Raw genomic sequence first — 26,743 nt, 5'->3', positions numbered from 1 at the left:
ACATTGATGTTGTGAACTGTCTGGCTCAACCTCAGACATTGGCCATGTAGGAGGCTGGGTTTTATATCAGGGACAGAAGGTAATCTTAACTATTGTTCATTTGGAATGTACGACCATAAAACCAAGGAATAAGAGTAGGCCACTTGGCCCTTCGATCCTCCTCTATCATTCAATAAGATCATGGCTAATTTGATTTTAACCACAACTGTACATTCTTGTATATCCCTGATAATCTTTAATCCCCTTGGTCATCAAGAATCTATCTACTTCTATCTTGAAAAGAATTAAAGATTCTGCACCAACTGCATTTTGAGGAAGGGAATTCCAAAGAATTACAACTCTGAGAAAAAAAAAGTTTCCTCATCTTTATAATAAATGAATATGTGCTTATATTGAAACTATAAACCCTCTGGAGTTCTAGATTCTCCCACAAGAAGAAACATCCTTATAGTCATGCAATGCTGAATTACAGATAAGCTGTTGAGGGTGTTGAAGACAAGACAGGGCCATTTGGTTTACTTCAGAAGAGAGGAAGCAGCAAAGTCAACATTGGTGAAATTCAAGAGCTCTTGGCAATCGTTGGGTGGGGAGCTAGGGCATTGGACTGGTGTTTAAGCACTGGATTGTTACTTGTAAAACAAGGTGTGAGGTTATCTCTTCTCTCGGAATGATCCAAGGATTATGGGACTTCCTGGCAGCGCAAAACGAGGTATGATAAAGATGAATGTGGGCAAACCCGATTGGTGCTGAAAGAAGCAGATAATTGTTCAAGGAGTGTGATCTAGTTGCTCTTTGTGGACTTGAGGGAATGAAGGTGAAGATTATACCAAAGTGAAATACATGGAAAGGAGATGGTGAAAGTTTTAGTTGGTGTGAGGATATCAAAAATGGATGCAAAGATGTGATCAAGCAAACCAGGCAGCTGCAGAGTTATTGTAATTAAAATGCCAAAGACTGAGTCGAAGTCAAGAGCACATTTGTGAATGATTTAAGAGGATGGATCCAAAAAGACATTGGCTTAGAGGATGGTTGGTGGATAGGCTGGAACTCTTTTTTTACTGGAGTGTTGGAGTGAGGGATGACCTTATCGAGGTTTATAAAATTATGAGAGGCATGAATTGAGTAAAAGCAAAGATCTTTTTCCTAGGGTAGGGAAGTTCAAAACTAGCGGTCACATTTTTAAAGTGAGAGGACAAAGATTTAGAAGGGACCTGAGGGCCAATCATTCCATACAGAGAGTGGTTCGTGTGTGAAATGAACTTCCAGGGGAAGTGGTAGATGCAGGTACAGTTACAGCATGTAAAAGGCATTTGGACAGGTACATGTATAGAAAACGTTTAAGGGGATATGGGCCAAATGCAGGCAAGTGGGACTAGTTTAATTTAGAAAACTTGGTCAGCATGAGCAAGTTGGGCTGAAGGGTCTGGTTTGTGCTATATGATTCTGTGACTTGATGATTACTTGAAGAAAATGGTCAGACCTAGATTCATCATTATTTGTGACTGTGAGAGAAGAGAAGCTGCAGCAGATGGAAAGGTTGACAAAGTACCCGTAAAATAAACGTGTACTACTCAGGTTAGGCACATGTTTAGCTAGCTGTGGTGGTGATCTTTCCAAATGGTTCTAACCAAACAGAGATTCTACGTGATTCAATCATATTGTTCAGAAGCACTGATCTTGAGTAACTACTGGCACTCCATAGCATTAACTCTTTCAGACCCTCACATTTTTACACAATGTCATGCTCTAGCGTTTCCATGAGTTATATTTCTACGTTTGTGTATACACTTACTTTACCCAATGCATTTCTACTAAAATCTCGGACTTCACAAATTCATGTGGTGTAGATGTCACAATTCTGGCAGAGTACAGTATCTTGGGCTTGGAAGGTTAACGGATCTTTGGATTAAAGATTGTTAACTTTGATCCTCTGCCTGATAAGCTGAGGCATGCATCTTCTTTTAAACAAACAAACCTTTAATCTCATCAATTTCCTTCACATAGGACAGCTGTCCTGTTGAAACAGACACTTTCTGCTTGACAGTTTCCTCGATCACCAGAACAGGCAATTTCCTCTTGAATCTGTCCTGAATCTTCAGATGTTGGTTGCCCTTTCTCAGTGATGGCTTTCATGGAGGTCTTTATACTCAATGTGCCAGGAAATCTGTGCTGAAACATGTAGATACTTCACTTTAACTTGTTAATATGGTTGAATGCTTTCATTTTTTCTTTGTGATTGTATTATCAGTGAGACTAGCGTGCTGACTTCCCGAGTAATACACTTTGTGGTTTGGTTTTGTTTGGTACGACCGCTGTTACTATGTTTGAAGCTTCATCTTCTGAGTCACCTCAGCATCTGGCTTCAGATTAAATCTGCCCTCACTATTTGTTAGCTAAACTATATCTCAGTCTGATTTAAGGCAGGTAACTTCCCCTCAATGGGTTATACTGCTGTCTGACTATCAGATTGCTTGTGTTTTCTCACAGACTTTGTTGATTCTTGCAAACTGAACTCTTTTCAGTGTTGAACGCAGTGGAAAATGTTTCTGCCAATCCAGTAGAGACACCTTCCTAAGAGTGTGAAACAATTTTTTTGTGCTGACATCGCTGAAGTTGATGAATACTGTCTTCTGTTTGGGTTCTGCTATGAGATAAGGGAGTCCAGTGAGTTCTTCTGTCAGCAGTCCTCTGATTGGTTGTTCCATTTCTTAATGTTCCTTGCCCAATTAGCTCTTGACTTTAACTAATTTGATCTCTTCTGCCATTTAAGGAAGATTCAAAACCTGTATCAAATTTAATATTAATGAGATGCCCTTTGAAATAAATATCTTCGTGTCAGAAAGCTTTGTCTGGTGCATCTATTTCCCCAAGGAATGCTTTTGGCCTTTCTTCTATTGTAGCCTGTTCTTTATCATGAGCTTCATTGTCCGAGTAGCTATTTATATTCATTGTTGCTCAGTGATTGTGTCTTCCCTTGGCACACTTTATGAAAGTGCGATAAATAAAGCATTGTACTTTAATAGCTGGACATTGCCTGTGCATATGAGATATCCCTGCTCCACAGCAGGGACACTGAAATGCAGACTCTAGTGCCTTTTTGATGCTATTCTTGTCACACTTAGGTCTGGACAGGTTTTGTACCAAAATCGATTCAGCTGGTCTCCTGTGATAAAGTTGACCTTCTCCTGTTAGGAATGATTTGTCAGCTCACCCAGAGTCCCATCCAACAACACAAGTAAAAAGAGGGAAGGGACTTGCAAGCAGTTACACAGAGCTAGAAAGTAAATTGAAAAGTCGGACCTCAAAGGTAGTAATATCAACATTACTCCCAGTGCAATGTGCTGGTGTGATCAGAAATTGGAGAATGGGTGAAATGAATGCATTGCTGGTGGGGAGGGGTGTGGAGGGGAGGTGGGTGGGGGTTGCGATTTAGATCCTTGAAGCATTGGGACTGATACTGGGGAAGATGATGGGACCTATACAAGCTGGATGGGTTGCTCGCAGCAGATCCTCACAGGCACTATGGGGAAGGGTTTAAACTAGAGTGGTAGAGGAATCGAAATCAGAGTGAGGAGACAACCAAGATGGAAATTAAAAACAGAAAATAGAAATCCAAAGTAGAAGGTAGAGAAAACAAAAGCAAATAGGGCTAGTGTACAAAAAAAAAGTAAAAATGTCAAAAAGAGTTTAAATGTCCTAGAACTAAATTACACAGCATTCACAATAAGATAAACCAATTAACAGTGCAGATATGATTGTAATTAAGGAGACATGATTGTTGGGTGATCAAGACTGCAAACTGAACATCCAAGGGCATTAAATCTTTAGGAAGGACAGACAAAATAGAAAAAAACGAGGTGGTGTGATGATGAAATATTGAGAAAGAATATTGGTGTAGAAAATCTAGATGTAGAATCAGTCTGGATGGAGCTAAAAAGCATGAAGAGGCAGAAACCATGAGTGGAAGTTTTCTCTGAACAGTCGTGGTGAGTTAGAGGATGGCATTAGAAAGGAAATTAGAGATGCATGCTACAAATATGCTACATTAATCGTGGGTGACTTTAATTTATAAATAGACCGGGGAAACCACATTAGCAGTAAAACTGTAGCTGATGGTTTCTTGCGGTGTATACAGGATGAATATTTAACTTTGTACATGATAAACCAACTCGGTCATGCTCTCCTAGATTTGGTTTCTGTCCTAGAAAGGGGAATCATGTTTGGCAAACCCATTGGAGTCTCTTGTGGACATAACTGGTAGAATAGATGATGAAAAACCAGTGGATAATAATGTGATAATAATAACGGGATGATAAAGTCCCATGCATGTTGGATCAGGGAATCAAGTTTGATGACAACACAATCTAGATGTGAGTGTGACTGATAAGGAAGATGTCAAGAGGCTTTGAAATGATTTAAACAAGTTGAGTAAGTGGTCAAATACATGGCACATGCCATACAATGTGGATAAATGTGCAGTTGTCCACTTCATTTGGAAAAGAGAATATTGTTATTTAAGTGGTGGTAGAATAGAACCCCTGCAGTGTGGAAATAGGCTATTCAGCCCAACAAATCCCTATGACACTGCTTTCCCATGGTTAAAACACCTAACCTACACATCCCTGAACACTATGTGCAATTTAGCATGGCTAATCCATCCTAGCCTGCACATCTTTGTACTGTGGGAGGAAACCAGAGCACCCGAAGGAAGCCCACGCAGACACGGGGAGAATGTGCAAACTCCACACAGACAGTTGCCTAAAGCTGGATTCGAACCCAGGTCCCCGGTGCTGTGAGGCAGCAGTGCTAACCACTGAGCCACCGTGCCGCCCTAAATAGTTTTGAGAAAGGTTGTTTTATGAAGTAACCTGAATCATTGTACAGTGTTCAGTGAAAGCAGACATGAAAGTGAAGCAAACAAGAAGACAAATGGTATGTAGTCCTTCATTGCAAGAGGTTTTTAGTACAGGAACAAGGAAGTCTTACTACAGCTATACAGGGCCTGAGTGGGACCACACCTGAAGGACTGTGTGCAGTTTGTCCCTCTTTACCTGAGAAAAGATACACTTGCCATAGAGGAAGAGCAGCAAAAGTTCACCAGATTGGCTTTGTCTTTCCTGTCATAAAAGAAGGGATAGGGTTGACTGGGTCAACCACACTTTAGAAGAATGTGAGGAGGTCTCATTGAAACATACTGACCTCTGGCAGTGGCTGGTCAGACCAATTGCAGGATAATGTTTCCTTGATCAGAGGAACCAGAACAAAGAACAAAAGAACAAAGAAAATTTACAGCCAGGAACAGGCCCTTCGGCCCTCCAAGCCTGAGTAGATCCAAATCCTCTGTCTAAACCTGTCACCCAAGTCCTAAGCATCTGTATCCCTCTGCTCCCCACCTGCTCATGCATCTGTCCAGACGCATCTTAAATGAATCTACCGTGCCTGCCTCTACCACCTCTGCTGGTAACGCGTTCCAGACACCTACCACCCTCTGTGTAAAGTACTTGCCGCATATATCCCCCTTAAACTTTCCACCTCTCACCTTGAAAGCGTGACTCTCGTTATTGAATCCCTCACCCTGGGAAAAAGCTTGTCTCTATCCATCCTGTCTATACCCTTCATGATTTTGTAAACCTCAATCAGGTCCCCCCTCAATCTCCTTTTTTCTAATTAAAACAATCCTGACCTACTCAACCTCTCTTCATAGTTAGCACCTTCCATACCAGGCAACATCCTCGTAATCCTTCTCTTCACCCTCTCCAAAGCGTCCATATCCTTTTGGTAATGTGGCGACCAGAACTGTACACCGTATTCTAAATGCGGCCGGACAAGGGGTCACTGGCTCAGGATACGGGGTAAACCATTTCAGACAGAGCTCAGGAGAAATATCTTCATCCAGACAGATGGTGAGTCTGTGGAATTCTCTCCTCACAGAAGACTGTGGAGCCCAACTCACTTTAACAAAAAAATAGATTTTTGGAAACTTAAAGTGTTAAGGGTATGGGGGAAGAGAGCAGGAGTGTTGCCACTGAGTTAGAGGAACATGATCATGTTGAATGGGCCAAATGGCCTTTCCTACATTGCTATGTTTACTGTTGTGTAAGTAATAGATCCCTGGCCCTTTCTGTGACCTCAATAGTCTCCTGGCTTTCTTCCATTAGATTATTGTCTGCATAGACTTCTAAATTGTGTCTGCACCACTTTAATTTTGGCTTTGTGACATTCCCAGATTTGCAACCTTGTTTTAAAGTGCCTTTGTGGTTCTCGATTTCCTTTATTGTTGTCAGACTTTGCGGTGCCCGTTCATTATGGCAGGAACTGTAAGCACTTCAGCTTCTCTAGCTTTGTCAACCTATACATTTCTCTGTTCTATTTCAGTTCTGCCCTGGCCCACCAGGGATTTACTCACAGTCCCACAGCGCTCACTCACTTTCCAACTGAACATTATTCTGGGATTGCTTCTGTACATTGTCAGCACACAATGCACTTGTCATGATATTGCTCATATATGGCCAATCCATTTTTAACTTCTACTATTTAATGATTAGATTCCCTACAGTATGGAAACAGTCCCTTTGGCCCAACAAATCTGCACCGACCCTCCAAAGAGTAACCCACCCAGACCCACTCCCCTACATTTGCCCCTGACTAATGCACCAATCACTATGGGCAATTTAACATGGCTATTTCACCTAACCTGCACATCTTTGGGGTCTGGGAGGAAACTGGAGCACCCGGAGGAAACCCACACAGACACAGGGAGAATGTGCAAACTTCACACAGACAGTCACCCGAGGCTGGAATCAAACTCTGGTCCCTGGCGCTGTGAGGCAGCAGTGCTAACCACTAAGCCATCGTGCCGCCATCATGAAACTTCCATGGACTAAGATGGTTTCTGAGAAAAGAGAAAATGCTGCAATAGTCACCTGACCAGCTTGAGCTAAGCTTATATAATTGATATGAAATAACCAAGACAGTCAGAACCAAGATTCACATTTTGTCAAAAGAGACTAATCAGGTATGAAGAAATCCTCATCTCCCTTAATTTAAACTTTCAATGTTTCATACATTGGAATGAAAGTTGCCTGCAGATTACTTAACTCAAAGAAAAAGGAGTGACAGACCCAGGAATGCTCCATAGAGCTGTATTTCAGGAAAACAGCTTTTTGCCAGAGCAGAGATAGAAAATGTATCTGCAACACCGAACTGGAAGAAGCTGTCTCTCCTAAGATCATTAGAATTGAGAGCAGGAGGAGGCCATTCAACCCCTCGTGCCTACTCCATCATTTACTACGATTATGACTGATCTCATCTCGGCCTCAACTCCACTTTCTTGCCCACTTTCCATAGTCCTTCAATTTATTACTCTTTAAAAATCTGTCTCCTTAAATGTACTCAATATCCCGCCAACTTTGAGGTAGTGAATTCATGACCCCTTGAGAGAAATAATTTTGCCTTATCTCGGTTTTATTTCTGCTCCCCTTTAGATTAAAATTGTGACCTTGCATTCTTCATTCTTTAAACACGAGCAAAGTATTAGTCTAAACTGCTCAATCCCATTTCATAAAACATGCCTTTCATGGGCAGCACAGTGGTTAGCACTGCTGTCTCACAGCGCCAGAGACCTGGGTTCAATTCCCGCCTCAGGCAACTCTCTGTGTGGAGTTTGCACATTCTCCCCATGTCTGCATGAGCGCCCTCTGGGTGCTCTGGTTTCCTCCCACAGTTCAAAAATGTGCAGGTTAGGTGAATTGGCCATGCTAAATTACCCGTAATGTCAGGTGTAGGGGAACGGGTCTGGGCCGGTTGCTCTTCGGAGGGTCGGTGTGGACTTGTTGGGCCGAAGGGCCTGTTTCCACACTGTAAAGTAACCTAATCTCTGGGACTATTCTAGTGAATCATTTCTGAACTGCCTCCAATCTGATTACATCCCTCCTCTAGTAAGGTGACCAAAACTGTACACAGTGCTCCAGGTGCAGTCTTGCCAGTGCCTTGTACAATTGCAATAACACTCCCCTACTGCTAAACTTCATTCCTTCAACAATAAATGGCAACATTCAGTTTGTCTTCCTTTATTACCTGCTGTTCCTGCATACTAGTTTTCTGCACTTCATGCCCAACGACACCCAGATCCTTCTGCACCAAAACATTGAAGTTTCTCTCCATTTACATAATAATTGTCTTTCTATTCTTTTGACCAAACTGGATAGCTTCACTCTTAGCCACATTAAACTCCATCTGCCAAACTTTGGTTCATGTCCCTAAGCTTTCCATATCCATTTGTAAGTTTCTTATTTCTTTATTACAACCTGCTTTCTCACCTATTTTAGTGTAACTATAGACCACTTTACCCCTGCATCCGAATCATTCATGGCAAATTTACATAGTTGGAGCCCAAGCACGGCACCTTGTGGCACCTACTAGTTGTTTTAACAACCAGAAGAAGACCCATTTATCCTGACTTCCTACTTACTGTTGGTTAGCCAATCCTCTATCTGAGCTAATAAATTACCTCCTAACCCCAAGTGGTCTTACCTTTCTGTATTAACCTTTGAAGTGACAGCTTGTCAAATGCCTTCTGGAAACTTAGATATATCACATCTATAAGATCCCCATTATCCACCTTGCTTGTTACATCTTCAAAGAACTCAAGCGAATTAGTCAAACATGATATATCTTTCATAAAACCATACTGCATGATGGGATTGCATATTGACTTTTGAAATGCCTCCTTACTATTTCCTTAACAATAGATTTCAGCAACTTCTCAATGACAGATGTCAAACTAACTTTTCTGCCTCCTTTTCCTACTTTCTGCCTCCTTCCCTCCCTCTCTCCTTGTCTGATTCCTTCAGTCTGTCAAAAAACAGCATCTAGTGATAGAGCAAACTGCAGGTAAATCTATTAACCAAGAATAGAAGGATACTTACACAGTTTGCCTCTGCTGAGGATGCCACACTTCCATTAATAATTATGGTCTCGGGTTAAAATCGGACACCTCAAAGACACTAAGTCTTTCTTTTCAAATCCATGTTACTGAGCTTTATTTTTAACCAGTCTCTCATTTTAAAAAAAAAGTGCTTTTGTTCGTATGTTTGATTTTATTATCATTTTGAGGATTAGTAAAGAATAAAATTCTTCTTTCTTTCACTGATATAGCTGCTTCCTAAACTAGATTAAAAATATTTGCTGAACTAACTGAGAGGGCTACAAAGGGCTGAGACCCTCTCCTCATCTGATCATACCTCAGTCTGTAACTACCTTGATATGACTAGTGCTGCTGCACATCTCTTAACCAGATCTCAATTTTTTTTGCCATTGACTATAGATTCAACAACGGTGAACCTTGCTCTGAGGTTCTCTTCTGTTCAGTTCTCAAATGTCTGGCTCTTCCAGTTACCATGTGTCTGCAAGAGCAGCATTTACCCAGTTTCTAAGAAAATCTTCAGATTTTTTGAGAAGATTTGTAGCTCAGGTTGAGTTCCTGGATGTAGGTTTGCTCACTGAGCTGGAAGGTTCATTTCCAGACGTTTCGTCACCATACTGGGTAATATCTTAGATGGGGTCTAACTCAATGTATTTGTTGACAGAGTTCCAGTTAGAATGCCATGCTTCTAGGAATTCTTGTGCGTGTCTCTGTTTGGCTTGTCATAGGATGGATATGTTGTCTCAGTTGAAGTGGTGTCCTTCCTCATCCGTATGTGAGGATACTAGTGAGATAGGGTCATGTCTTTTGTGGCTAGTTGGTGTTCATGTATCCTGGTGGCTAGTTTTCTGCCTGTTGGTCTAATATAGTGTTTGTTACAGTCCTTGCACAGTATTTTGTAAATGACATTACAGCATATCCATCCTAGGACAAGCCAAACAAAGACATGCCAAGAATTCCTAGAAGCATGGCATTCCAGCTGGAATCTATCAACAAACACATTGAATTAGACCCCATTTACAATCCCTGAGAAAAAGAACAGCAAGTGATTCACCACAGGAAATGACATCACCAACCCAAAGAAACCCAAACATATAAATAGAAAGTCGGACTTATCAGCAGTGATCCACCTGAGGCCCCCTCCGAAAATGTTACCTAGTGTGGTGACAAAACATCTGAAAATGAACCTTCCAGCTCAGTGAGCAAACCTACATCCAAATCTTCAGATCTCCACCACTGCCAGTGGGAGGCAGCTAAATAGACCTCCATGATTTTGCAAAATTAATTCTCACCCCCTGCTCATCATGTTGTATGCACCAACTGGGCAAATTGCTACCACCACCACCTTCTTTGTAGGACTTTGTAGGGTCTGCTTGGTGTAATGTGATTGAGTAAAACCATGTACAATAGTAATCTAATGAATAGAGGCTCTTGTTTTAAATAAGCTGTAGTTTATTGCATGCTAATAATCACACACAAGTTACATTGGTATTAGAGACATAACAGAGACTATGAGGAAGGCACAGATGGTAGGACTTTCTTATCCAAGTTGCTCTCCCCACAAGCCACCACATACTGGGTACTTAAAGCACTCCTTAGCCTTCACCCTTTCAGACCCTTAGGCAACAGCTTCCAGGTTGACTCAATTCTATCTGCTAGGAATTGAAAATACCTGCCTTCACTGGACATCTGGTCATTGGAAAAAGCCTTAGAAGCACAGAAAATCCTATTCTGGAAGCCCTTTCCCAAATCATTCCCCTTTGATCTGATGTCTAGGCTAAATGGAAATTCCACATTTAATAATTCCCAGAGATTGAGATCTGGCAGACCTGCACCTTAACCTAATCTTTTGCACTTCTGTGTAATATCTGGTGGAAATGCTTTGGGAAATTTGTGAATTTTGGATCTGCAACTGTAATTGTTTGTCATTAATGTTAGTGATAACTGTAGGGAGGTTTTCCCTGAGATGTGTTGAGTTCCAAACTGTGTCATTGCTTTTAATCAATTCCCTCTCTGACCACTAGATGGTTCTATTCAACCTTGAAATTAATTTTGAAAAACAGCCAAATTCTGGTTTTTCAATACTCTGTAAATCATTCCATCGTGGATATTGATGTAGCAGTGACAAATGATGAGAAAAACAAGCTGGAAAAATTGTGAATTTTGGTAACTTTGTTAACGGTGTAACTGGATTTTTATCAAACCTTGAGCTGAAAGAGATGTTGATGTGAGTGAATATGGAACAGACAGATATTTTTCTCAAATAGTTGAACAAGTTGCCATTTATGGATCCTATTATATTCATGAAACATATGTATTTTAAGTAATATAAAGCAGCTTACCTTCCTTGTAAAGAGAACTGACAGATGATTGAACCTATCTTATCCTAGACCATTCTGGTTGTTTCCAGTAGACCTATGCTGTAATTACTCATGTTCTGCAAGGTAATTATCAGCAACACATGTTTTGGACCATTTGCCTTTTGAGTATGAGGATCAGCATTGGGGGAATTCCAGTTCTGTCTTAATGGTGGAGGAGCCTTACTGTTAGACATAAAATCAGCAAACACCACCCCCCGCCAGGGATTTTTGCATTGTGATTAGTGGAGTGAACCTCATTGGCCCTTTCTCCTTATATCTGATAAAAGGGAATAAGTGACTGATGTCACAGTTAGTGGCTGGAAACAGTGAGAGCTCTTGTGTGTCTTTGTTTATCTTGGAGATTTCTTCCTTGGGCAGTTCATTGGAAAGTAGAATGAGATCACCCTTCGTTTTACTGTTATAGTGTACCATGGTAGTTTTCTTTGATTCAGTCAAATTACATCATAATAATTAATTTTGGGTCTGGATAAGATAACAAGGGAGAATGATTCAGCTCAGTTTGGACGTTGTTGTTTTTGATCAGATAATGATGCATTTACAGAACCTAACAGTAAAATCCCAATGAGTCAAATCCAAGGCTGGAGTTTCCCAATGGCCACAGTGGCCCCATTCTCACAATAACTCAGCTCAATATTGGCTACACACCCAATCTGCATCAAAAGCAACAGATTCAAATACCAAACACAAACACAGTAAAGCAGTAAATGTATGAAAAATTCCTTATTCAGTTTATTCACATCTGCCAACAGCCAGACATTTCACATTGAAAATGCTGGGAGATTATTTTGGAAAATCTCTGTGATATTTTTCCGCTCAGCATGCTGCTTTGGGGTGAGTGTGGTATGGCCTACCTCATTATCAGTGCTGTCACACATTTTCCATGTTTTTGTGCTGCCTTTGCAGCTACAGTTATGGAAACAGATGGGAAATGGGTGGACGTTCATCAGAATATTCCAGACCATTGGGCTTTTGGCCACAGAATGTACTGCACCAATAATTGCCTCATTGATCAGTTTCATTTGGCAGCAGAAATGTCTCCCACCACAGCATCAGATTCTATGCTGGTCTCTGCTGGAATTTCCATGTTGATGGAGTGTTTAGTCAGAAAGGACATTTACAGGTGATGCAGCTGCGCCAATTTGAAATGGACCAACTGATGGGTATCCAAAGTACCAGCCTCTTTCAGACAGTATGCTCACTGCCAGATGTTAATCAAGATCTACTCATCCTTGGGTGATGAAGCAGAGGAAGAGAGGCCAATAGAAGTGTGAAATTGTTACCTGTAATGCTCAGAGGAGCAGCAAGCTGTGGAACCTGACTTCCTTCATGATTTTTGACTGTATTGTAGATACTTGGGCCAACCTTAATCCAGACAACTGCAACAGCTCCTTGTTTGGGTTCTCGTCCCCCTGCATTGAACATTAGTCCCAATACCAACCCAAGATTCCATTTCTTTGATATTGTCAGATTCCAGAGTTCCCTTCTGTTACACACAGATTCCATGTTCGTGTCCCAATCTCCATGCCACCTTGAAGACCCGTCGCACAGCACCCTAACCTCTGGAAGCCATCCCAAGTATTTGCAGAACACAAGATACCTTCACTGATGTTCAGCATCCTTTAAAAAGCCCTTCCCATTGCTTCTAAGTTTATAATGTGTTCAAATTTACTGCAGATCCCCAGACCCCCCTCCTCCCCTCCAGGAGCTCCCTCTTCTGTGTTCTCACATGCTTCAACTCACTCCCTCAGGTCTCTAATTGCTGTTTTTTTTCTCTAATTGCTGAGTTCTCTAACAGCTGTCATGGTACACGTAGGCCCCAACCATATCAGTAAACAATGGGATGAGGTCCTACAAGCTGAATTTAGGGAGTTAGGAGTTAAAAGTAGGACCTCAAAGGTAGTAATCTCATGATTGCTTCCATAACCATGTGCTGGTCAGAGTAGGAATGGCAGGGTAGCTAAGATGAATATGTGGCTTGAAGGATGATGTAAGAGAGAGGGACTCAAATTCCTGGGACATTGGAATTGGTTCTGGAGGGGGGGGGGGTGAGACCAGTACAAACCACACGGTCTGCACCTGAGCAGGACTGGAACCAATGTCTTAGTGGAGAGTGTTTATTAGTGCAGTTAGAGAGGGTTTAAACTAATATGGCAGGGCGATGGGAACCAATGTGGGAAGTCAGAGGGAAATGAAATGGGACAGAAACAAAAGACATTAAGGGGTAAAGTGAAAGAGGAAGGCAGAGAAACCAAAGACAAAAATCAAAAAGGACCACATCTGACAATGATTCTAAAAGGGCAATAAATGTCAAAATGTACAAGCCTGAAGGCTCTGTGTCTCAGTGTGAGGAGCATTTACGATAAGGTGGATGAATTAACTGCACAGACAATGATTAATGGATTTCATGTAATTGGGATCACAGAGTCCTGTCTCCAGGGTGACCAAGGATGGTACTCAACATCCAGGACTATGTAATGTTGTGGAAATACAGACAGAAAGGAAAGGGAGGTAGGGAAGTATTGCTGGTTAAAGAGGAGATTAACACAATAATAAGGGAGGACATTAGCCTGGACAGTATGGAATCTGTATGGGAGGAGCTGCAGAACACCAAGGGGAAAAAGACATCAGTGGGTATTGTGTACAGGCCACCAAACAGTAGGTGTGATGTTGGGGACTGTACCAAACAGCAAGTTAGAGATACATGCAGTAAGGATACAGCAATTATTATGGGTGACTTCAATCTACATACTGATTGGACTAATCAAACTGGTAGCAGTGCCATGGAGGAGGATTTCCTGGAATGGTTTCCTTGACTAATATGTTCGGGAACCAACTAAAGAGTAAGCCATCCTAGACTGAATATTGTGTAATGAGGGAGGACTCATTAGCAACATCGTGGTATGGGATTCTTTGGGGAAAAGTAACCAGAATATGGTAGAATTCTTCATTAAGGTGGAGAGTGACACAATTTAATCTGAAACTAGGGTCCTGAACTTAAAGAAACCGAACTTTGATGGTATGAGGCATTGGTGAGGATAAGCTGGCCAAGAATATTTAAAGGGTTGATGGTGGATAGGCAATGGCAGTCATTTAAAGAACACATGGATGAACTTCAACAATTGTACATTCCTGTTTGATGTAAGAGTAAAACAGGGAAGGTGGCTCAACCGTCGCTAACAAGGGAAATCAGGGACAGGGTTAAAGCCAAAAATAGAAGCATATAAATTGGCCAGAAAAAGCAGCAACCTGAGGACTGGGAGAAATTTAAAATTTAGCATAGGATGACAAAGGTTTTAATTTGGAAGGGGAAAATAGAATATGAAAGTAAACTTGTAAAGAGAAAAAAGACTGGTGAAGATAAATGTAGATCCCTTGCAGTTAGAATCAGGTGAATTCATAATGGACAGCAAAGAGATGGCAACCAGTTGAACAAATGCTTTGGAGCTGTCTTCACTAAGGAGACCAAGAATCTTCAGGAAATGCTGGAGGACAGAGGTTCAAGCTTAAAGGAGGAACTGAAGGAAAACCTTATTAGTCAGCAAATGGTATTGGGGAAATTGATGGGATTAAAACCTGGTAGTCCCCAGGGTCTGATGCTCTGCATTAGGGAGTGTTTAAGGAAAACAGATGCATTGGTAATCCTTTTCCAGCATTCTGTAGATTCTGGAAGAGTTTCAATGGACTGGAGGTTGGCTAATGTAACCCCGATCTTAAAAAAGAAAAGGAGGGAGAGAGAAAATGGGGAATTATATGTCTGACATCAATGGTGAGGGAAGTGCTGGAGTCAATTATGAAGGATGTAATAACTGAGCATTTGGAAAGCAGTGACAGAATCAGTCCTGGTCAGCATGGATTCACTAAAGGGAAATCTTTCTTGTCAAATCTTCTGGAACCTTTTGAGGATGTGACCAGTTGAGTGGACAAGGGTGAATCAGTAGATACTTTGTATCTGGACTTTCAAAAGCTTTTGACACGGTTCCAATTAGGAAGCAACATTAAAGCTCATGGTATTGGAGGCAATGTATAACATAGATCGTGAAATGGTTGGCAGAAAGGAAGCAGAGAGTAGGAATAAGCTGACTGAGAGTCTATGCTATGGGGAAGGTGCTAAGAAGTTGCAGGGTGACTTGCTGAGTGGGCCAGTACTTGCCAAATACAATGTAGATAAATGTGAGGTTTTCACTTTGATTGCAAACAGAGGAAGGCAGATTACTATCTGAATGGTGGCAGTTCAGGAAAAAGGTGAGGTGCAATGAAACCTGGGTGTCATGGTGGAACAGTGGATAGCACTGCTGCCTCACAGCGCCAGAGACCCGGGTTCAATTCCCGCCTCAGGCAACTGTCTGTGTGGAGTTTGCACATTCTCCCTGTGTCTGCGTGGGTTTCCTCCGGGTGCTCCGGTTTCCTCCCACAGTCCAAAGATGTGCCGGTTAGGTGAATTGGCCACGCTAAATTGCCCGTAGTGTTAGGTGAAGGGGTAAATGTAGGGGAATGGGTCTGGGTGGGTTGCTCTTTGGAGGATCAGTATGGACTAGTTGTGCCAAAGGGCCTGTTTTCACACTGTAAGTAATCTAATCATGGTGGAACAGTCGCTGATCTCCAGCATCTATAATCCTCACTTTCTCCTCATGAATTATCCTGTTGCTTATAGCAAGTGCTCCAAAGGCTGCTGGACGCTGAATGATGCTCCCTTTAAGAGGGCAAGCTGCTTTATAAAGGACAGACTAGTCTGTAGATTAGATTACTTACAGTATGGAAACAGGCCCTTCAGCCCATCAAGTCCACACCGGTCCACTGAAGCACAACACACCCAGACCCATTCCCCCACATTTACCCCTTACCTAACACTACGGGCAATTTAGCATGGCCAATTCACCTGACCTGCACATCCTTGGACTGTGGGAGGAAACCGGAGCACCCGGAGGAAACCAACACAGACACAGGGAGAATGTGCAAACTCCACACAGTCAGTCGACTGAGGCGGGAATTGAACCCAGGTCTCTGGCGCTGTGAGGCAGCAGTGCTGGCCACTGTGCCACTGTGCTGCCCACACTCTGCTGGGCTACACAGTCAGCAGCGAGTCTGCACAGGGCTGCACAGTCTGCAGCATGCCAGTACTGCTCTGCACAGTCCACAGTGTGTCTGCACTGGGGCTGCACAGTCCACAGTGTGTCTGCACTGGGGCTGCACAGTCCACAGTGTGTCTGCACTGGGGCTGCACAGTCCACAGTGTGTCTGCACTGGGGCTGCACAGTCAGCAGCGTGTCTGCGTTGGTCTGCATTGGACTGCACACAGCAATCCTGTTGATAAGCCAGCTCCACAATCGTCTGCATGCTGTGTTTCTCAATTGGTCAGGGTGTGGACTAATTGCACAATTCAATACACCCAGATCCGATGTCAGGGAAAACCAAATTCCAGTTTTTGACGACAAAATGTAGAACTGGAGACGCTAAAAATCGGAAACAAAAACAGAAATTGCTTGAAAAGCTTTGCAGGCCTGGCAGCATCTATGGAGAGAAAGCAGAGTTAATATTTCAAAGCTTGCAGTCTGTAGAAGGATCAGTTAACTCAACATGTTGACTCTGTTTCTTTCTCTATAGATGCTGCCAGACCTGTTGAGTTTCTTGAGCATGTTTTGTTTTTGTTCCAGCATTTTATGTTTTTCTTTCAGACTTCCGGCATCTGCAGAAGCTTGCCTTTGTATTGTCTTTATGAACTTGGTGTACTTTGGAATAACCCCTGAGTCTCGTGCCCTGTGAGAACAATCTCACTGAAATCTGGGAATTACAATAAACTTATTACTGCAATCAGCAATCTGAATCCAAACCCAAATTCTTTCATTTCTCCCCGAAAATACTGATCTATACTTTCACTTTTAGCAAAATAAATTGTCTGCTGTCTTCTTCCTACCTCACAATAAAATGAAAACATTCGCATTGCTGTACCTCACAATTTACAATGTTTTGTTCCATTTTTCGAACAGTTCACATTATGACAATTAACAATCTGTCACTTAAGTAGCACAAAGATGTTGTATGAGATTTGAAACAAAATTGAACAGTGACTTGCTGAGATGAAATTTTGGCTTGTTTCAAAAAATCCTACTCTGTATGGGCATCTGCAAACAATGAATCATTCAAGTGGCCCAGTAACAGTGTGTTGCTACACCAGAGTACAGAGGATTTTTCCACATACCAGCTGGTAAAGGCTGGGTACCATGGGGAGAGCTCACAGGCCCTTGGTGATGTCTGGTTCAAGGACACAAATTGGTTGTAAACCTTGCAGCTTTTGAAAATGATTTACATCCCTATTATTATTTTACTTTTTAAAGACTGTGTTAAGCAGCAACAACTGTATTGTTTGTAAATGTGAAATGATCACAGTATTTGAAAAGAAAAGTGATAGATTTTGTCAGAGCTAAGGATGGGAAGTTTAGATTACTTACAGTGTGGAAACAGGCCCTTCGGCCCAACCAGTCCAATTCTCCTACACCTAACACTAGGGGTAATTTAGCAAGGCCAATTCACCTAACCTGCACATTTTTGGACTGTGGGAGGAAACCAGAGCACCCCGGAGGAAACCCACACAGACACAGAGAGAATGTGCAAACTCCACACAGTCACCTGAGGTGGGAGTTGAACCCGGGTCTATGGCACTGTGGGGCACAGTGCTAACCACCGTGCCACCCATAGTATACCAAACAAATAATGAATGAGGTGTATTGACCTTTGCACCCATATTTCTACAATGCTGTCCCAATATGTAAAGTTCCACACTCTGTCCATATTCTGTTCACACTTCCAATGTAAATTTCCAAGCTGCGTTTATTAATGTATTAGCTCCCTCTAATGTATGATATGAGTATAACAGTTCAAAAAGATTGCTCTCATTAAGAGAAATAAAAGATGAGAGGTCTTTCCCACACCTCCACTGCTCACCTTTAAACAACTGCCAAACCTCAAACAGATCATTGTTTGTAGCAAACTGCCTGGCTTTCAGGACAACTCCATACAACCCTGTCACGGTAGGCGCTGCAAGACGTGTCAGAGTGTGGACATGGATACCACCATTACACATGGGGACACCTCCCACCTTGTACATGGCAGGTACTCATGTGACTCAGCCAACATTGTCTATCTTATACGCTGCAGGCAAGGATGCCCGGAGGCATGGTACATTGGGGAAACCGAGCAAAGGCTACAACAACGGATGAATGGGCACCGCACAACAATCAACAGACAGGAGGGTTCCCTCCCAGTTGGGGAACACTTCAGCGGTCCATGACATTCGACCTCAGACCTTTGGGTGACCATCCTCCAAGACTGACTTTGGGACAGGCAGCAGAGGAAAGTGGCCAAGCAGAGGCTGATAGCAAAGTTCGGTACCCATAGGGAGGGCCTCAACAAGGACCTTGGGTTCATGTCACATGACAGGTGACCACCATTGCACTACATACACACACACATACACATGTATACACAGACACAGCACACAGCCTCCCACACTCACACACATCCTCTCAGACTTAGACATTTTACACTCACATACACACACACATACACTCTCTCGCACACCCACAACCCCCCATCCCAGACAGACAGACGACACACACACGTGCAAAAACCCACATGAATGCATATACATATGTGTTTGTGGGGTGAATTTGTACTTACAGAGTTACATTGTACTTTGCTCAAAACTGCATGAATCCATGTAAGACTCTGTTAACTCACTTTTTAGATTAGAATCAGTCTAAAACATTATGGCGCAGACAGGGAACACAGGGGCTAACACCTTCAACATCTTATCTGGGCTGACACCAATTGTTACAGTTAACCTGAGAACGTAACTTTTAAAAAAAGTGTTTTTATTTACAAATGAAAGAAGTGAAACTAACATGGTCATTCTAACAGACGAAAGACTCAACAAACAATTAAGGTATTCTTCAATGTATAATTTCAGTTACAGCACACTGTAAACTTTTGCTATCAATTCTGTGCCTTACAATTGAGCCCTCCACAACCACCTGATGAAGGAGCGTCGCTCCGAATGCTAGTGCTTTCAGTTAAACCTGTTGGACTATAACCTGGTGTTGTGTGATTTTTAACTTTGTACACCCCAGTCCAACACCAGCATCTCCATACAATGAAAAAGAAATGAGAAATAAGGGTGCAGTCACACTGTTGGGGCTGTATTACAGGTCTCCCAACAGTGAGCGTAAGGTAGAAGAACAAATAGGTAAACAGATTATGGAAAAATGTAGAGGCAATAGGGTAGTGGTGATGGGAGATTTTAATTTTCCCAATATTGACTAGGATACATTTAGTGTTAGAGGTTTGGATGGAGTAGATTTTGTAAAAAGTGTCCAGGAAAGTTTTCTAGAGCAGTATGTCAATAGACCGACGAGGGAAGGGGCCATATTGGACCTGGTACTGGGGGATGAGGCAGGACAGGTGGTAGAAGTTGTGGTGGGGGATATCTTTGAGAACAGTGACCACAATTCTGTAAGTTTTAGAATGCTCATAGATAAAGATGAGAGTGTTCCTAAGGGAAGAGTACTAAACTGGGCCATGGCTAATTATATCAAAATTTGGACCGGAGCTCAGAAATGTGGATTGTATACAGCCATTTGAAGGGAAGTCCACATTTGAGATGTGGGAGGCTTTCAAAGATAGGTTAAAGATATGCAGGATAGGCATGTCCCATTGAAGGCAAATGATAGGAAGGGCAAGATTCGTGAACTGTGGATGACAAGAGAAATTGTATGACTAGCTAAGAGGAAAAGGGAAGCGTACATAAGGTCTAGGTAGCTAAGAACAGAACAGGCCCTGAAGGAATATTGGTAGAGTAGGACCAGTCTTAAAGAGGAATCAAGCGGGCTAAAAGGGGTCATGAAATAGCTTTAGCGAGCAGAATTAAGGAGAATCCCAAAGCATTTTATTCTTACATAAGAAGCAAGTGGGTGATTAAAGAAAGGATTTGTCCACTAAAGGATAATGAAGGAAGGCTGTGTGACAAACCCGAGAGAATGGGTGAGATTCTGAATGATTATTTTGCATCAGTGTTCACTGAGGAGAGGGACATGATGAATCTTGAGATTAGAGATAGAAGTTTGATTAGTCTGGATCACGTTGACATAAGTAGGGAAGATGTGTTGGGTAGGCTAGAGGTTATTAAGGTGGACAAATCCCCAGGACTGGATGGGATCTATCCCAGGTTGCTGAGGGAGGTGAGAGAGGAAATAGCTGGGTCCCTGACAGATATCTTTGTGGTATCCTTAAATACAGGTGAGGTGCCGGAGGACTGGAAGGTTGCTCATGTTGTCACCCTGTACAAGAAGGGTAGTAGGGGTATTCCAGGTAACTACAGACCAGTGAGACTGATGTCGGTGGTGGGGAAGTTGCTGGACAGGGTACTGAGGGATAAGATCTATATATATTTAGAAAAAGAATGAGCTTATCAGTGATACGCAATATGGTTTTGTCAGGGGGAAATTGTGCTGTACCAGTTTAATAGAGTTCTTTGAGGAAGTGACCAAGTTGTTAGATGAAGATAGGGCTGTTGATGTCATATACATGGACTTTAGTAAGGCGTTTGATAAGGTTCCCCATTGTAGACTAATGGAGAAAGTGCAGTCACATGGTGTGCAGGGTGTTCTACCTCGGAGGATAAAGAACTGGTTGAGCAACAGGAGACAGAGAGTAGTAGTTGAAGGGAGTTTCTTGAAATGGAGAAAGGTGACCAGTGGTGTTCCACAGGGGTCAGTGCTGGGACCACTGTTGTATGTGATATACATAAATGATCTGGAAGAGGGCACTGTTGGTATGATAAGTAAATTTGCAGATGACATGAAGATTGGTGGAGTAACAGAAAGCATAAGGGACTGTCAAAGAATACAGGAGGATATAGATAGACTGGAGAGTTGGGTGGAGAAGTGGCAGGTGGAGTTCAATCCCGGCAAATGTGAGGTGATGCATATAGAGTGAATTATACAATGAACGGAAGAGCCTTGGGAAAAGTTGATGGGCAGAGAGATCTGGGAATGCAGGTCCATTGTACCCTGAAGGTGGCTGCACAGGTGGATAGAGTGATCAAGAAGGAATATAGTGTGCTTGCCTTCATTGGACGAGGTATCAAGTATAAGAGCTGGCAAGTCATGTTAACACTGTACAAAACATTGGTTCGGCTGCATTTAGAATACTGTGTACAGTTCTGGTCGCCACATTACCAAAAGGATGTGGACGCTTTGGAGAGGGTACAGAGAAGGTTTACGAGGATGTTGCCTGGTATGGAAGGTGCTAGCTATGTAGAGAGTTGAGTAGGTTCGATTTGTTTTCATTAGAAAAGAGATTGAGGGGGTCCTGATTGAGGTCTATAAAATCATGAAGGGTATAGACAGGGTGGATAGAGACAAGCTTTTTCCCAGGGTGAAGGATTCAATAACGAGAGGTCATGCTTTCAAGGTGAGAGGTGGAAAGTTTAAGGGGGATACATGCAGCATGTACTTCACACAGAGGGTGGTCGATGCCTGGAGCGTGTTGCCAGCAGAGGTGGTAGAGGCAGGCACGGTAGATTCATTTAAGGTGCATCTGGACAGATGCATAAGCAGGTGGGGAGCAGAGGGATACAGATGCTTAGGAATTGACCGACAGGTTTAGACCGTACATTTGGATCGGCTCAGGCTTGGAGGGCCCATGGGCCTGTTCCTGGGCTGTAAATTTTCTTTGTTCTTTGTTCTTTATATAAGAATAGTTTCCAATATTTACCTTTTTGTTTCTAGATATATAATGTTCATAATGTCCTATTGCTAATATTTTTAAAATCTTAACATTTGTTTCATTTCCCTTTCCCTAACCACCTGGAAATGTATAATGCATTTGTGCTAATTATTGGAACTATCTTATTCACTTGTGGGACATGGGCATCACTGGTTTAGCCCAGCATTTATTACCCATCCCTAGTTGCCCCTTGAGAAGGTGGGGGGTGAGCTGCCTTCTTGAACCGCTGCAGTCCATGTGCTGTGGGTTGACCCACAATGCCCTTAGGGACGGAATTTCAGGATTTTGACCCAGCGACAATGAAGGAACGGTGATATATTTCCAAGTCAGGATCGTGAGGGGCTTGGAGGGGAGCTTTCAGTGGATGGTGTATCTGCTGCTGGATTAGTGGTTGTGTTTGTGGGTTTGGCAGCTGCTGTCTCAGAATCTTTGATGAATTTCTGAACATCTCTGAGCATCAATGGTGAATGGAGTGAATGTTTGTAATGTGTTGCCAGTCAAGTGGGCTGCTGTGTCCTAGAGGATGTCAAACATTCTGAATGTTATTCGAACACTTCTGTTGTGCTATAGGTTTCCAATAAAAATGAGAATGAATTGGGTCCACTTTCACATGCAGTACTGTTGGGGAAGTTAATGTCATTTTAAAGTATGAGCTCATGCCAGTTTTAATATGATACAAGTACAAGAACAATTGTTGCATGTCTGGCTAATGGTACAAATCCAAAAGACAACAAACACTGTCAACGCTGAAACAAAATCGGAAATTGCTGCAAAATCTCGAGCAGCATCTGTGGAGAGAAATCAGAGTTAACGTTTCAGATCGAATGACCCTTCCTCAGAACAGTGAATGCTATATCTTACCTGTATTTTTGATTGTAGGTTGAAATAGGAAAATGTGTATTTGCAAATCTAAGGATTGTTGAAAGTTTAGTGCACGTTTTAAAAGCAAGTTACCTGACACTCACTCACTCATTTAAAGTGTTTTTACATAGATTAGATTAGATTAGATTACTTACAGTGTGGAAACAGGCCCTTCGGCCCAACAAGTCCACACCGCCCCGCCGAAGCGTAACCCACCCATACCCCTACATCTACATCTACCCCTTACCTAACACTACGGGCAATTTAGCATAGCCAATTCACCTGACCTGCACATTTTTGGACTGTGGGAGGAAACCGGAGCACCCGGAGGAAACCCACGCAGACACGGGGAGAATGTGCAAACTCCACACAGTCAGTCGCCTGAGGCGGGAATTGAACCCGGGTCTCCGGCTAACCACTGCTATTGGTTCAAGCAGTGGGGAAGTTATTTACAGATGATCTGGAGCCAGGGGAGTGTGGATGAATAGAGATTTGACTGGATACAAATAGCTGATTGATCTAAGGACTAGCGACAAGTTATTAATGACAAAGTCAGTCTGCCTGCCAACAACTATATGATTGACTCACAGGTAACTGAATGGTTCAGGAGTGTCAATGCTTAGGTGAGAAATTATTGGCACCTCTCCCCCCCCACCACCACTCCAGAAGAGAAGGAGTTATTAGTGCTCTGTGATAAAAATCATGCTGGTCTAAAAGTAACCAATTAATTTTTCTGATCTCATCATGCCTACTGCAAGCTAGTGAACATATCTGGTGGAGGACATTTGAGAGACAATGTTCTGATCAGAAAAAGGATCATCTCAGCAAACCGTGTGGAAACGGGCTGGTGAACTGCCTTGCCATCTCTCCCTCTGCCCACAACATGGTCACACAACACCAAGCTTCACCAGGCCCATTGCTCATTCTGGAGCACATTCTTAAGAACAATAGCCAGGTTTTTGTTAGGACCCAAATGTCTTCAACAGCTTCTTGCTATCCTGTGGGGAAAAGCAAATTGGCTAAAGATTGTCATCAGTTGTGCTAGGGCCCCTGGGAGGAGGTTGAGCTAGATCATCCTTTCGGCATTTCTGGTTAAAGATGTGAATTGTTTCGCTTTGTTAAAGGTGCTGGGCTCTCTCAGCACTGAAGATGAGCATATTTGTCAGGAGTCTCCTCCTCCTGTTCTAATTGCTCGCCACATTCCCAACTGGATGTAATAGGACTTTAATCTGATGCATTAACTGTGTGGGATTGCTTGTATCTCTGCTTCTGCTGGTTAACAATGTAGGTAGTCATGTATTATACTTCACCAGCGTGCACCTTCACTGTTAGGGGTGTCAGGTGCTGCTCTGCGCATACCCACTTGCATTCTTTGTTCTGATCATCGGTTCAGGATTGATCTCCCATTTTGATGGTCATTGTAATCGGAGAGTGGGGAACAGCTAGGGCACAAGGTCACAGATTGTGGTTGAATACAATTCTACTGCTGCTGATAGCCCCCAGTGCATCATGGATGGCCAATTTTGTTTTGCAAGATCTGTTTAAAATGTATCCCAATTAGCACAGTGGCAGAGGCACATATCTCAATTGAAGACTTGATGTGTAGATTGATGTCTTCATCAGAAGTATACAGTATTAGCTCCGAGAAAGTGAGGACTGCAGATGCTGGAGATCAGAGCTGAAAAATGTGTAGCTGGAAAAGCGCAGCAGGTCAGGCAGCATCCAAGGAGCAGGAGAATCGATGTTTCGGGCATAAGCCCTTCTTCAGGAATGAGATTTCATGAGATTTGACATGAGACATGAGATTGCCAGAGTCAATAATGAGGCTTCCTAGTGCAAACTACGTGCCACATGGTCATTCACAGATCCCCGGCCTTCATGGTGATGACTTTATAAGAGGTAGATGGTTGTTATGGTCCAATAAGGCTTTCCTCAAAATCTTGTAGCTGTATGGGGTCCCAGTGTATCAGAACCCAGATTAGTTTCCAGATATTTCAGCTTTTATCTGCCAAAAGTGCCATGGGAATATAAAGAACAAAAAAGAACAAAGAAATTTACAGCCCTTCGGCCCTCCAAGCCTGAGCAGATCCAAATCCACTGTTTAAACCTGTCGCTCACTTCCTAAGCATCTGTATCCCTCTGCTCCTAACCTACTCATGCATCAGTCTAGGTGCATCTTAAATGAATCTACCGTGCCTGCCTCGACCACCTCTGCTGGTAACACGCTCCAGGTACCTACCACCCTCTGTGTGAAGTACTTGCTGCGTGTATCCCCCTCAAACTTTCCACCTCTCACCTTGAAAGCATGACCTCTCGTTATTGAATCCCTCACCCTGGGAAAAAGCTTATCTCAATCCACCCTGTCTATACCCTTCATGATTTTATAGACCTCAATCAGGTCCCCCCTCAATCTCCTTTTTTCTAATGAAAACAATCCTGACCTACTCAACCTCTCTTCATAACTAGCACCTTCCATACCAGGCAACATCCTCGTAAACCTTCTCTGTACCCTCTCCAAAGCGTCCACGTCCTTTTGTTAATGTGGCGCCCAGAACTGTACACAGTATTCTAAATGCAGCCGAACCAATGTCTTGTGCAATTTTAACATGACCTGCCAGCTCTTATACTCAATATCCCGTCCAATGAAGGCAAGCATTCTATATGCCTTCTTGACCACTCTATCCGCCTGTGCAGCCACCTTCAGGGTACAATGGACCTGAACTCACAGATCTCTCTGCTCATCAACTTTTCCCAAGGCTCTTCCATTTACTGTATAGTTCACTCCAGAATTAGACTTCCCACAATGCATCACCTCACATTTGTCTGGATTGAGCTCCACCTGCCACTTCTCCTCCCAACTCTCCAGTCTATCTATATCCTCCTGTATTCTTTGACAGTCCCATATGCTTTCTGCTACTCCACCAATCTTAGAGTCATCTGCAAATTTACTTATCATACCCACAGTGCCCTCTTCCAGATCATTTATGTATATCACATACAACAGTGGCCCCAGCACTGATCCCTGTGGAACACCACTGGTCACCTTTCTCCACCTCGAGAAACTCCCTTCAACTACTACTCTCTGTCTCCTGTTGCTCAACCAGTTCTTTATCCATCTTGCCAGAACACCCTGCACACCATGTAACTTTACTTTCTCCATTAGTTTACCATGGGGAACCTTATCAAACATCTTACCAAAGTCCATGTATATGAGTTCAACAGCCCTTCCTTCACTTGGAGGTTGCCACTGATGATGTTACCTAGCCAGGTAATGAAATGTCTGGATATCAAACCTACAGCTCAGCGAGCAAACCTACACCCTAAACCTCAACCTGAGCTATAAACCTTCACAAATGTTGCAAAAGCCCTTCCTTCATCTATCAACTTAGTCCTTTCCTCAAAGAACTCTGTTAAATTGGTAAGGCATGATCTACCCCGATCTACAAAGGAATATGCTGGAAATTTGCAAACGACACTAAGGTCGGTGGAATTGGGGATAGTGACGAAGGATGTTGTAGGTTCCAGGGAGACAAAGATAAGCTGCAGAGCTGGCCTGAGAGGTTGCAAATGGAGTTTAATGTGGATAAGTTTGAGGTAATTCACTTTGGTCGGTGTAACCGGAATGCAAAGTACTGGGCTAATGGTAAGATTCTTGGTAGTGTGGATGAGCAGAGAGATCTCGGTGTCCAGGTACACAGATCCCTGAAAGTTGCCACCCAGGTTGACAGGGTTGTTAAGAAAGCATACAGTGTTTTTTTTAGCTTTTATTAATAGAGGGATCGAGTTCCGGAACCATGAG

At 42.7% G+C, this 26,743-nt stretch overlaps 1 protein-coding gene across 2 annotated transcripts in view; it reads left to right on the top strand.

Moving 5' to 3' along the window:
- The window catches only part of kif3ca (kinesin family member 3Ca), a 259,632-nt gene that overhangs the window by 225,298 nt on the left and 7,591 nt on the right, over positions 1-26,743 (top strand). The gene's annotated exons all lie outside the window — the stretch shown is intronic.

The sequence above is a fragment of the Chiloscyllium punctatum genome, chromosome 3, assembly GCF_047496795.1.
Source record: "Chiloscyllium punctatum isolate Juve2018m chromosome 3, sChiPun1.3, whole genome shotgun sequence".
Classification (NCBI taxonomy): domain Eukaryota; kingdom Metazoa; phylum Chordata; class Chondrichthyes; order Orectolobiformes; family Hemiscylliidae; genus Chiloscyllium; species Chiloscyllium punctatum.
The sequence above is the reverse complement of the archived record's forward strand: the minus strand, read 5'-3'. Positions and strand labels throughout refer to the sequence as shown.